The sequence below is a fragment of the Microcaecilia unicolor genome, chromosome 2 (genome assembly GCF_901765095.1).
Source record: "Microcaecilia unicolor chromosome 2, aMicUni1.1, whole genome shotgun sequence".
Classification (NCBI taxonomy): Eukaryota; Metazoa; Chordata; class Amphibia; order Gymnophiona; family Siphonopidae; genus Microcaecilia; species Microcaecilia unicolor.
Window position 1 is genome coordinate 395,126,695 of NC_044032.1, and position 13,142 is coordinate 395,139,836.

Genomic DNA, 13,142 nt, shown 5'->3' on the forward strand with positions numbered 1-13,142 from the left:
CCCCGGGTGCACGCTGCTGGGGGGGTGCCGCGCGCCGGTCAGGGTCGTTGGTTTCCATGCTCCCTCTGCCCCGGAACAGGTTACTTCCTGTTCCGGGGCAGAGGGAGCATGGAAACCAATGACGCTGACCAGCGCGCGGCACCCCCCCAGCGGCATGCACCCGGGGCGGACCACACCCACCGCCCCCCCTTGGTACGCCACTGCATTAGCAAGCACTGTGTAAGCACACCTTAGTAAAAGGACCCCTATTGACTATAAAATAAGCAATCAACCCACATATTTGCAAACTTTGGGGTAGATTCAAGAAAGATTGCCAAATGTTTGGCACCAACCTCCGGATTCTATATAGTGCACTTAGATTTAGATGCTGAAGTTGATGCAGATTCTATAACACCGTGTGTAACTTAATTGGCTTAACAAGCTAATGAGTGCTGATAACAACAGCACTTATCAAGCAATAATGAGCACTAATTGGCACTGATTAGAATTTAGGCGCCCAACTCACTAAGCATATTCTGTGACAATGTGCGCTGAACTTCAAATGCTTGGTGGCAAAAAAGGGTGTGGTTATAGGCGGGGAATTAGGCGTTTCATGAGCATTCTAAAATTTAGGTGCCTAGTTATATAATATGGCCCAGTGCACCTAAATCTACGTGCCTATTGCCAACCCCAGGGCAAATTCACAATAATTAGTCACATATATTAAATGCCACTACCACTTGACTAATACATTACTTTTTTCTTTTAAACATACTATAAACAAATTATTGTGTGCATTAAATTTTACAATCTTTATTATGAAAACCTCACTATCTAACAATAAAACACTCTCTATCCAACACTCTCACAGTATCCTCTCCATGTAATACCTTTTACAAACCGCTCATCCCCAGTACCAATAATCAGCTGTGACTCTACTGCAGTGGTGCCATGCGGGGCTCCCTGCATCCCAGTTTGACTGGGCACGAGCACACGAGGTTTGTTCACCATACAACTCTTGTGCGCGTGCCTCTGGCCCAATCCTCCCCCTTAACTTCCTAATGCTCAACACAAACAGCGCACAGATGATTTGCATACTATTAGCGTTGAGCATTTGGAAGTTTTTTTTCGGCACTTTTCCGTTGCTGTTCCATTCAGAGCAGGAGCTTTGAGCATCAGGGGCCATAGTTGCCTTTACCTGGTAAAGAACTGTAGGTGAAAAAGAGTTATTAAAGAGTTGTAAATCAGTTGCTAAAACACTAGCAACTAATTTGCAGCTCATTAAAATTCAAGGACTGATGTGTTTATAGGTCACTCACTGTAATCATGCTTTCAAGTCTAGGTGCTCAGAATACATTTAGAAAATACATGTGCTTTGGCTGCTCAAAGCCCAAAGTACTGTTAGGTCACTTATGGATTTTTCAGAGTAATTTGGATTTTATCTTCTAATCCTATTGAGTTCACTTTTTCAAGTCAAGGTATTGAAAGTCTTCTTGTTTGTGGTTCTGCAGGCATTGTAACTGGGATTCAGCTTCCCAACACACAGCAAGCCCTACAGTTATTTTCAGGAAAGGTGTTGAAACTGGATGTTGCATTTTGACTGTACATAAGTACATAAGTAATGCCATACTGGGAAAAGACCAAGGGTCCATCGAGCCCAGCATCCTGTCCACGACAGCGGCCAATCCAGGCCAAGGGCACCTGGCAAGCTTCCCAAACGTACAAACATTCTATACATGTTATTCCTGGAATTTTGGAGTTTTCCAAGTCCGTTTAGTAGCGGTTTATGGACTTGTCCTTTAGGAAACCGTCTAACCCCTTTTTAAACTCTGCTAAGCTAACCGCCTTCACCACTTTCTCCGGCAACGAATTCCAGAGTTTAATTACACGTTGGGTGAAGAAAAATTTTCTCCGATTTGTTTTAAATTTACTACACTGTAGTTTCATCGCATGCCCCCTAGTCCTAGTATTTTTAGAAAGCGTGAACAGACGCTTCACATCCACCTGTTCCACTCCACTCATTATTTTATATACCTCTATCATGTCTCCCCTCAGCCGTCTCTTCTCCAAGCTGAAAAGCCCTAGCCTCCTTAGTCTTTCTTCATAGGGAAGTCGTCCCATCCCCGCTATCATTTTAGTCGCCCTTCGCTGCACCTTTTCCAATTCTACTATATCTTTCTTGAGATGCGGCGACCAGAATTGAACACAATACTCAAGGTGCGGTCGCACCATGGAGCGATACAATGGCATTATAACATCCTCACACCTGTTTTCCATACCTTTCCTGATAATACCCAACATTCTATTCGCTTTCTTAGACGCAGCAGCACACTGAGCAGAAGGTAGTAAGCTTTTATGGTCCTCAATAACTCTCTTCTGTTTCTTTCTTTCTTTCTTTTAATTTTTTCACTTTCTGTGATGCAAGGAAAGGTTTTCTTCCTGTAATTGCTATAAATTATACTGGATTGCAGAGGGTCCGTGAGGCCGTCTGCCTGTGCTTTTTACATGATTGACAATTTGTCTCTGTCTTCCTCAGTGAGTTGAAATTAATTCCTTTTTGAGACTGCCCATATAGAAAAACTATCCTAAGCTCCCCAAGAGGCCTCTTCTCTTTCAAGGTGTGCATATGTGCTTATGTGTTGATAAAAGCAAACTGTTAGATTGTAAGCTCCTCTGAGCAGGGACCATCCTTCTTTGTTGATTTGTACAGCACTGCGTAACCCTAGTAGCGCTCTAGAAATGTTAAGTAGTAGTAGTAGTAATCCACTGGTCTGGTAGCTATTTGAGCTGTATTTAAGAAGGACTTTACTCCATTTCCCCTGGATTCTACATAGCGCATACAGAGATCCACGCTGAAACCGGCGCAGATTCTATAACAATGTGTGTAAGTTAACAAGCCTAACAAGCTAATGAAAGCCAATAACAGCACTTAACAAGCAATAATGGGAAAGGAAAAGGGGAAAGGGAATTGGGACAACAAAAGGCCATTGGGTCTCCATACCACACCAATCTCCAATCTCGGTAAGCAATATCAATTTGTCTAAAATATAATTACAATTGTATAGTAAGGATGTAGTGTTTGATTTAGATGATATCTTTGCTGTTTTATTTTGAATTACTGACCCCTGAAGACGCTGTATAGGCGAAACATGTGCGTGTAGGGTCACAGCAAGCACAATATGGGTAGCAGCCACATCAATAAGTATGAATACTTTAAGGAGAATATGAACGCACAGTCACCTGTTGTTGCTTTTGGATGTCATTGAAGAATTTTATGCACGTAGTACGAGAACTAAAAGAAGATTGTGTTAATGCTACGGAGTTGAAAGGTGGAACAAAGCACTTAATGTAAAGACGAAGAGCTGACTGGATGATAAATACAACTTAATGGTGCTAGCTCTAAATAGAGAGAGTGAAGAACTTTGGACTGAAAGTATATAACTAATTGTTATGGATATGACATCTTTGTGCATTAAGATATGAAAATGTGTGTTTGATTGAAATACGTTAGTAACAACAAGGACTGTTGCTTGTATTAGGAGAAAAATATATTTTATAAAATGAATAAATGGGTAGGAATGAATGTGATATGAATGAGGATATGTGTGAATGATTTAAAAAATAACAGCACTGAAAGGAACAATATTTGTGTTAATAATGATTAAAATGAAAAATAATAAAGATTGATGATAAGAAATTAACAGTTGTTTGATAGATGGTATGTAAATCTATGTGCAGAGATTTATGCCATGTTTTCACTGGTGAAAATAGATGTGCGTAGATTTAGGTGCTGATATCTCAACTAAACATATACTATGCCTAAATCTAGGCACTGATTATAGAATACGCTGATTTTTTAGGCACCATATATAGAATCTTCCCCGTATGGGAAAAATGTAAATTGTTTTAATAGTCTGTGATTTCTTGGTACAAATGCAGATCATACTGCACCAACCAAGTAGTTAAGCCTATTTTTCAGTGTGTATTGATGTGACTGTTGTTTAGACCTTTCAAGAAGATGCCTGGAACGTACCTCCACAGGAAGCGGTAGGGGTGAAATGAGTGACAGGATTCAAAATGATGTGGGCTAGACACAGAGGATTCCTGCATGGCAAGAGAATAGAATAAAAGTACAGTGGTCGTCTGTATAAGTGGGTTACTACTACTACTACTTAGTTCTTCCTTTTAGTCACCCTGATGTCACTGGTGAGAGTCTGATCTATAATAGCACCTGAACACCCAGATTCTGGTACATAACCTGTTATTGCCACATCTTACATTTGCGCACTCATAGTTACATCAGCCATAGACCTGGTGGTCCTGTGGGTGCCCTAATACAGCAAGGGGACATGTAACTTATTTTGTAAGCTGTGCATGGAAGTGACAGACTTGCCCATGCCGTTCCTATGCTCCACCCATGTCAAGGTCATTTTTATTTGATATACTGCTAATTACATTAGCAGCTAAGTGGGTTACAGATGTGAATGCCTCCTAGCATTTATGCACTTTCTGCCGGATTCTATATATCGCGCCCAGTGTTCCGCTCCTAAATCTAAGCACATTCCGTGACAATGCACGTAACTTAATTGGCTTAAGCCAATCAGCAGTGTTAACAGCACTTAACAAGCAATAATGAGCACTAATAGGCAATAATTAGAATTTACGCGCATAACTCGCAAAATGTATGCTGTAACTCACTGTGCCTAAATTCTAATGAGCACATCCAAAGAGGGGCATGGTTATGGGCAGGGAAGTGGGCATTTCATGGGTGTTCCCAAATTTACGCACATTGTTATAGAATATGGCCCAGTCCACGTAAATCTATGCACAGGGATTTACACCATGTTTTTGGTGGTGTAAATGGATGCACATAGTTTTAGGTGCTGGGATATCAACTAAATGTATTCTATATACCATGCCTAAATCTTATGGAATATGCTTAGGCGGAATGATTTCCACACAGATTTTCCAGGCGCCATATATAAAATCTCCCCCTATGGAATAAATTCTGTAAATGGTGCTAAAACTTAGGTGCCAATAGAATTCGGTGCTCAACGCCCTCATTATAGAATAGCACTGAGTGCCGAATTTTGCACTCAACTTTGGATGTGAGGACTTACGCCAGCTGAAATCTGGAGAAAATCCTGGCGAGCAAGCTGGGTATGGGTCCCCAGTATTCTACATCACTGTGCACATCTTTTGCGAATGCCCTTAACCTGCCCATGCCCCTCCCATGGCCACACCCCCTTTTGAGTTGCATGTGATCCAATTTAGGTGGCCATTGTTACAGAGTAGTGCCCAACTAATCATAATTAGTGCCAATTAAGTGCTTGTTAACTCCAATAATTAAATCCTTGGAGCCCATTAACAAATTATTTTGTGTGCCCTTTAGAATTTGGGAGTAAGCCACTTATATGCGACCTTACAGAATAGTGTTTAGGTGTCTTGCTACCACTTAAATGCCTTAATGCACACTTAACCATGAGAATGACAGTACTGTGTACACTTAAGCACTCAAGTAAGCAGGTAAATAAGGACACCCTGTTACATAATTGCCTTATAGAGTGTTTTCACCTAAAATAAAACATAAATGACTCACACAAATAAAAAAAATCAAACAATGAAAGAGAGAGCATAGAGAGGGTAGCCTTCATTGATTAGCAGGTACAACCCTAACAACAAAAAGGTATAACTTGCCCTGAGGATGGAATAAAAGCATTGAGGAAGGTAACCTGCACAGAGCAGCAGGTACATCCTGTTTTCAGCAGTAGTCCACATTTTTGATTTTTGCTGTTTTCCTGCCACTTTACAGTTCCTTGCTTTGGTTGTCTAGCAGAGGGAACCGTGCTCTGTATCCCACCCATTGTCTGATGCCCAGGAACCTGAACAGTCTATCCATCAGTCACACTCATTATCAATCCATGATTAAATCAACAATGAATGTGATATTATATACTTGATCATGGTCTTTCTGGGACATAGACTGTAGAAGTCCATCTGACCATTGCAATGGCTGATTTTGTATGGAATATTGTTTTCAAGTTTTTGCCATTTATTTATTTGGATTTTGCTCACAATGTTTTCAGTAGTAGCTCAAGGTGAGTTACATTCAGTGATGCTGGATCTCTCTGTCCCCTGTGGGCTCACAATCTAATTTTGTATCTGAGGCAATGGAGAGTTAAGTGACTTGCCCAAGATCAAAAGAATCAGCAGTGGGATTTGAACCAGGCACCTGTGGATGCCAAGGCTCATGCTCTAACCACTAGGCTACTCCTCCACTCTTACCATTGTAAACAGGTTGTGGGTGCACTTAGCTAAGCTTCAGTTGAGATTTTTCTGGCTTGAGTGACCCTTACAGGTGCTATGCCTGCACTTAGCTCCCCAAATCATTGGACCACACAAGCCATGAGACTGACTCCTTCTCCCCTCCTCCCCCACTATTTCAGCCCCTCTTACTCCTTCTCATCCTTCATACTCATCCACTGCTATCACTCTCTGCTCACTCCCAACTGCCATGCACATCCACTATCCTATTCTCATGCTCTCTTTAACTCTCCGTTTCCACACCATGAGTGAGCAAACACTCTTATCTTGCAATATGTGAAACAGAAAAGTTGGCAGTACAAAGCATATAGACAGAGACCAAGAAACATTATCACTTAACAGAAAAGATTCACTCAAAATATATAACAAGACAATAGATTGAGAAAAAAAGAGTTTTTATAGACAAAGGCACAAAAAGACCAACTCTAAGATCCAGCTTACAGATCCTTCTCTCCACTTCACCAACAACCAATCATCAGTACCTGGTCCAGACTCCCCTCCATCACACAATACTGACAAACATCTCCTGCAAAAGACAGGTATTTCTGCTGTTCTCAGAAGGCGTGCCTCAAACCAAGAATAATAAATTAATATATAGAGCAAAGAAATGTGATAGTGTTACACCTCTTCTTTCTTTCTTAGGATTTATTTACCGCCTTTTTGAAGGAATTCACTCAAGGCGGTGTACAGTAAGAATAGATCAAACACGAGCAATAGACAATTACAGCAGTAAAAATATTAAAAAACAAAACAAAGTATGGCATGGTATACTATTTACAATGTCAACACAATACGTAATTCAACATTATAAGTGATAGCGAAGGGTAAAGCAAAGATGTAACATAGAAGGGTAAGAAAGTAGGAAGAGTTAGAAAGTAAGGTGATTGATTTAAAGAAAGTTGCACAGGAGGTCAGAGAAATGGTTAAATGTTATCTCAGCAAGGGTAGGAGTGGATAAACATGTCCTGCTGCAGTATATGCAGCCTGAGTACTCCCTGTGTGTGTGAGTGAGACTAACAAGTTAGTTTCTTCTTCCAGTAAAGGCCTGGTTGAAGAGCCAAGCTTTCACCTGCTTCCTGAAGTAGTGCATTCCAGAGTGTGGGGGCTACTCCGGAGAAGGCTCGCTTGCAGGTATCACATCGTGTAATGTCTTTTGGAGAGGGTGTGGTTAGTGAAAGTCCTTGGGAGGATCTTAGTGTCCTTGGTGATGTGTGGAGGATCATCCTATTTTTCAGGTACTCGGGGCCATTTCCTTTCAGGGCCTTGAAGATCAGACATAGAGTTTTAAATTTAGCCCTGTATTGTACTGGTAGCCAATGAAGTTTTTGCAAAAATGGTGTGATATGGTCACATCGCTTACTACCTTCTATGAGTCTTGCTGCTGCATTCTGAATCAACTGGATCTAGTGCAGGCCCTTTGCAGTCAGACCATTGTATAGTGCATTGCAGTAATCTAATCTTGATGTTATCATTGCATGTACAAATGCAACCTTCTTGATGTAAGGAGAGAGGCAGCATACCTGTCGCAAATAGTAGAAGCAGCTCTTGAAGGTTGCTTGGATTTGGGGAATCAGTGTAAGTGTTGAATCTAACTGTATTCCAAGGTTTCTGACTTGTGATTTAAGGGGGACCCGGAGAAGCTCGGTTTTACTTGGGTTCAGGCAAAGTTTGTTGTGTTTAGCCCATTCTTGAATTGATGTTAGACAGGTAATCAGTTTATTCAAGGCTGTAGGTAAGTCAGGTTCAATGGGTATGAGTAGCTGCACGTCATCCGCATAGATGTAGAACTGAGTGTCCATTGACCGAATCAGCTCAGCTAGTGGTTTGAGGTAGATATTGAACAGAATAGGTGACAGTATCGATCCTTGTGGTACCCCGCAGGTCAGTGTCCATGGTGGTGATGAGTTGCTGCCAAATATTATGGATTGTTGCCTCTCTGATAGGTAGGATCTGAACTAAGCAAGTACTATTCGATTGGTACCTGATTCTGTCAGTTGTGCTAGCAATCATGATATCATGATCCACAGTGTCAAACGCTGCAGAGAAATCAAGCAGTACTAACATCGAGGCAAATCCCTTGTCTCGGTTTCTGTGAAGATCATCTAATAGGGATACAAGGACCGTTTCTGTACCATAACCAGGTCTGAATTCAGATTGACATGGATCTAGCCAGTTTCTGTTTTCTAACCAGTCATTAAGTTGAACACAGACTGTTTGTTCTATGAGTTTCCCTAGAAAGGGGATGTTGGATACTGGCCTGTAATTTTCAAGTTGTCCTGGTCAAGGTTGTTTTTCTTCAGCAGAGGGCGAACCACTGCCCTTTTTAATGCCGTTGGCAGCTGCCCATTAGAAAGAGAGGTGTTCACAGTTTTTGTGGCGCCTTCTATGAGGCCCATACTTGCCAGCTACACTATCTTTGATGGGCAGGGATCAAGGGAGCAGGTAGTTGGTCGGAGGTCTCTTAGGATTTTGTCAAGGCTCTCCTCTGTCATTGAGTTAAAAGTGTCCCATCTGTCTCTGTCAGGAGGGGGTGAGTTTGTGCACCCCTGGTTGACTGGTTGTGGAGTAGGTGGGATTGCCAGTGAATCCTGGTGGAGACTTTTAATTTTGTTGGCAAAATTTAATTATGCAGAACACTGGTTACCCATTCAACAACGGATTAGTTTTAAAGTTCTCATTCTGATCTTTCAAATTCTTCATTCAGGCCTGCCACTCTTTTTGTTTCTGCAGCTTATGTCTTACTCTCCTAGCTGACCTTGCACTCTGCTCAACAAGACGTCCTAGTACTGTGGTTCCTACTTTTCATCAAATTCTTTCGCACTCGGATAGAACATCTTCCTTTTCTGTTGTTTCCCCAGCACTGTGGAATAATATTCCTACTGATATGAGATTGGAATTATCCTTCTCAAAACTGAAAGCTATTCTTAAAAGTTATCTTTTTTCAAAAATATTTCCTAATATGCCCAAATGATAATTAAATCTTTCACTGCCCTGTTCAGCAAGAACTTGTATTTTGTTGTCCATGTTTCCTTTACACACTACCTCCCCCTTCATGTTCTGTATCTTAGTTTAGTTTTTATAATTTTTTAAATTTTATTTTACTATATGCATTGTAAGCTAGGCACTCTTATATTTCCTTCCCTTTTCTTCCACTCTAGTGATTTTAATTTGAATTGTAAACCATATAGATAACTATTTTATTTGTGGTATATTAAATAAAGGTGAAATGTGAAGAATAAAGGGGAACAAATCAATCCCTTCATGTTTTGCTTTTCCCTAATTTGTAAAAGCCAATAGAGGGCAATGTATCACAGGGAACCTCTTACCACACATATTAAGTTTAACTTATATTGTATAAGTCAAATCATGGCCTTTATGGCACAGTACCTTACAATTTTTGTTCATGTTTTATTTAAGCATATGTCAGTTACATTAACTACTCAATCACTTGTCCAGAAATGGACATGGCCCCATATATATAACGTGAGTAGGAAAAGCCAATCGTAAAAAGACAAAGAGGATGAAAAAGAAATCAAAGATTTTATTAATAGAAACATGGATAGCCAATCACTATTTAAAACTTAATAAGGAGAAAATTAAAGTTTCTATTAGTAGGAGCTAATGAAAAGTCAAACTCTAACTATTCTTTCATAAAGGACAGTGGGGTTTATTATCTTGAATCATCTTTGAAAATATTGAGAGTTATAATTGATAACTGTTTATCAATGGAATCACAAATTAGCTCACTTATATATATACAAAACAATACTTCCCAGTCCTATGGAAATTGAGAAGAATTCAAAAATGTATCCAAGTGGGTCAGTTTAGATTAGTTGTGCAGTCCTTATTGTTGTCCTACTTGGATTATTTATTTATTTATTTATTTATAGGATTTATGTACTGTCTTTTTGAAGGAACTAGTAGTAGTAATTCACTGAAGGCGGTGTACAGCAAGAAAAAGCCACACGCAGGCAAGAGATAATTACAGCAGTACAAATCTACTATAATAAAACGCACCCTCAACGTTCTGCAGAAATCTGACGTCACTCCCTGAAGGGTTCGTGGTGGTGAAGCCATCTCTCTCTGCCCATGTCTCCTTGGCTCGCCCTCGCGTCAAACGTAATGATGTTGAGGGCGGAGACATGGCCAGAGAGAGATGGCTTCAACCTATGAACCCTACAGTGATGTCACAGAATAACAACATTCCAGGATTCCAAAAGCCCAGCTACCCTCCAACCACCCCTCGACGAGTGGCCCTGCCACAATCGCGGTCATCGTCATCATCAATGCCGCTCCCCCCTCCACTCACCCCTCTCCGTCTGCCAACGGAACGCCGGCTGGCTCCTCACAACGCAACTGACCTCCGTGTCAAGGCCCTGCAGCACGCAACAGCTGATCGTTTCCCTTCGGCCCTCCCTCCTTCCCTCCCTGTAGGACACGGAGGGAAGGAGGGAGGCCTGAATGGAAACGATCAGCTGTTGCCTCTGCTGCAGCGCCTTCACATGCATGTGAAAGGCACTGGGACCCCCGCCCACCAACCAATGCTGACCCCCTCAAAACCACTGAACCCCCTCCAAGTCCTCACCGCCGCAGCAACACACCGTGAGCCTATTTAGCTCCCTGTAAACAAGGAAGCCAATTTGGTTGATCTCTGTTTCCACTCTCCCGCCCAGCCGTAATTTCTACACACTCAATGCAACCAAACATGTTCTTTATTCTTCGTCCATCTACAGCTCTTTCATTAGGACCCCTCCAAGCCCCTGGCCCCCCTCCAAGCCCACAGCCACTCCCTCACAGTTCCCAATCCGCCACCCCCCCCCCCAAGCATTCACAAACACACACACACACACACACACACACACACACAGTGTAGCACAAAAAAAAAAAAAAAAAATTACACACACCAAAAACATGACCTGAGGAATCCCTCACTTTCAACCCATCACCACAGGAACGCAGACCCCCCTTCAAAACCCCCTCGCCACTCCCTCACATTTCACCATCCACCCCCCCCAACAAACATTCACACACACATACACACACACACACTCTCTCTAGCACAACAACAAAAACACAACAACAAATGACAGACAACACAAACATGACATGAACGATTCCTCACTTTCACAACTTTAACCCATCTACGCAGACCCCCCCCCCCTCCAAGCACCACGCCACTCCCTCACACATCACAACCCCCCTCCCCCTCCCAATAAATACACAAGCTCTACTATGGAGAATCAGCATCTCTTACTCACAACCACACACTCCCCCCCATCATACACACACTCTTCCATGGAGAAACAGCATCTCTCTCACTCACACCCATACACTCCCCCCACCCCCCTTAATACACAAACTATACCATGGAAAATCAAAGTCTCTCTGTCTCTCACTCACACACACACACACACACACACACCCAACACACAACATCATACACAAACTCTGCAATGGTGAATCTGGATCTCCGACTGCCATTTGGCACTGGAGCACCACAAGTAGGCGGCGGATGACCGCAGGGCCCTGCAGAACACCAGGACACTTATGGACAAAGTGGTGAGTTACAGGGGAGTGGGAGAGGGGAGGGAGGACAGCCTGGAACTCGGAGGGAAGGAAAGGAGGGCGTGGGACTCGGAGGAGAGAGAGGGAGACAGCAACGGAGGGAGGGGGGGAACCCTTGCTAGCGCCCGTTTCATTTCAGGCAGAAACGGGCCTTTTTTACAAGTATTCAAATAACAGTACAAAGTATGGTGTGGAGGGGCATAATCAAAAGGGACATCCTCGTTTCAATTTGGACGTCCTCGTAAAACGTCCCGATCCAGGGGCGTGGAAACCCGTATTTTTGAAACAAGATGGACGCCCATCTTTCGTTTCGATAATACAGTTGAGGTTGCCCAAATCTGGAAATTTAGGTCGACCTTAGAGATGGTCGTCCCTAGACTTGGTCGTTTCTGATTTTCGGCAATAATGGAAACCAAGGATGTCCATATCAGAAATGACCAAATGCAAGCCATTTGGTTGTGGGAGAAGCCAGCATTTGTAGTGCACTGGTGCCCCTGACATGCCAGGTCACCAACCGGGCACCCTAGGGGGGCACTGCAGTGGATTTCATAAATTGCCCCCAGGTACATAGCTCCCCCCAACCCCCTCCCAAAACCCAGTACTCACAACTGTACACCACTACAATAGCCCTAAGGGGTGAAGGGGGGCACCTAGATGTGGGTACAGTGGGTTTCTGGTGGGTTTTGGAGGGCTCGCTGTTTCCTCCACAAATGTAATAGGTGTGGGGGGGTATGGGCCTGGGTCTGCCTGCCTGAAGTACTCTGCTCCCACTAAAACTGCTTACTGCTGTGATGGACTTGAGTATGATATCTGAGGCTGGCATAGAGGCTGGCAATCAATATTTTGAAAGATGTTTTTTGAGGGTGGGAGGGGGTTAGTGACCACTGGGTGAGTAAAGGGAGGTCATCCCCGATTCTCTCTGGTGGTCATCTGGTCATTTCGGGCACCTTTTTATGCCTTGGTCATAAGAAAAACACGACCAGGTAAAGTCGTCCAAGTGTTCGTCAGGGACATCCTTGTTTCTTTCGATTATGGGTCGAGGACGTCCTAGTGTTAGGCACGCCCAAGTCCTGCCTTCGCTACTCCTCCGATACGTGACCTTGAACTTTGGTCATCCCTGCGACAGAGTGCAGTTGGAGATGTCCAAAATTGGCTTTCGATTATACCAATTTGGACGACCCTGTGAGAAGGACGCCCATCTTCCGATTTATGTTGAAAGATGGGCATCCTTCTCTTTTGAAAATGAGCCCATTAGTATACATTACACACAATAT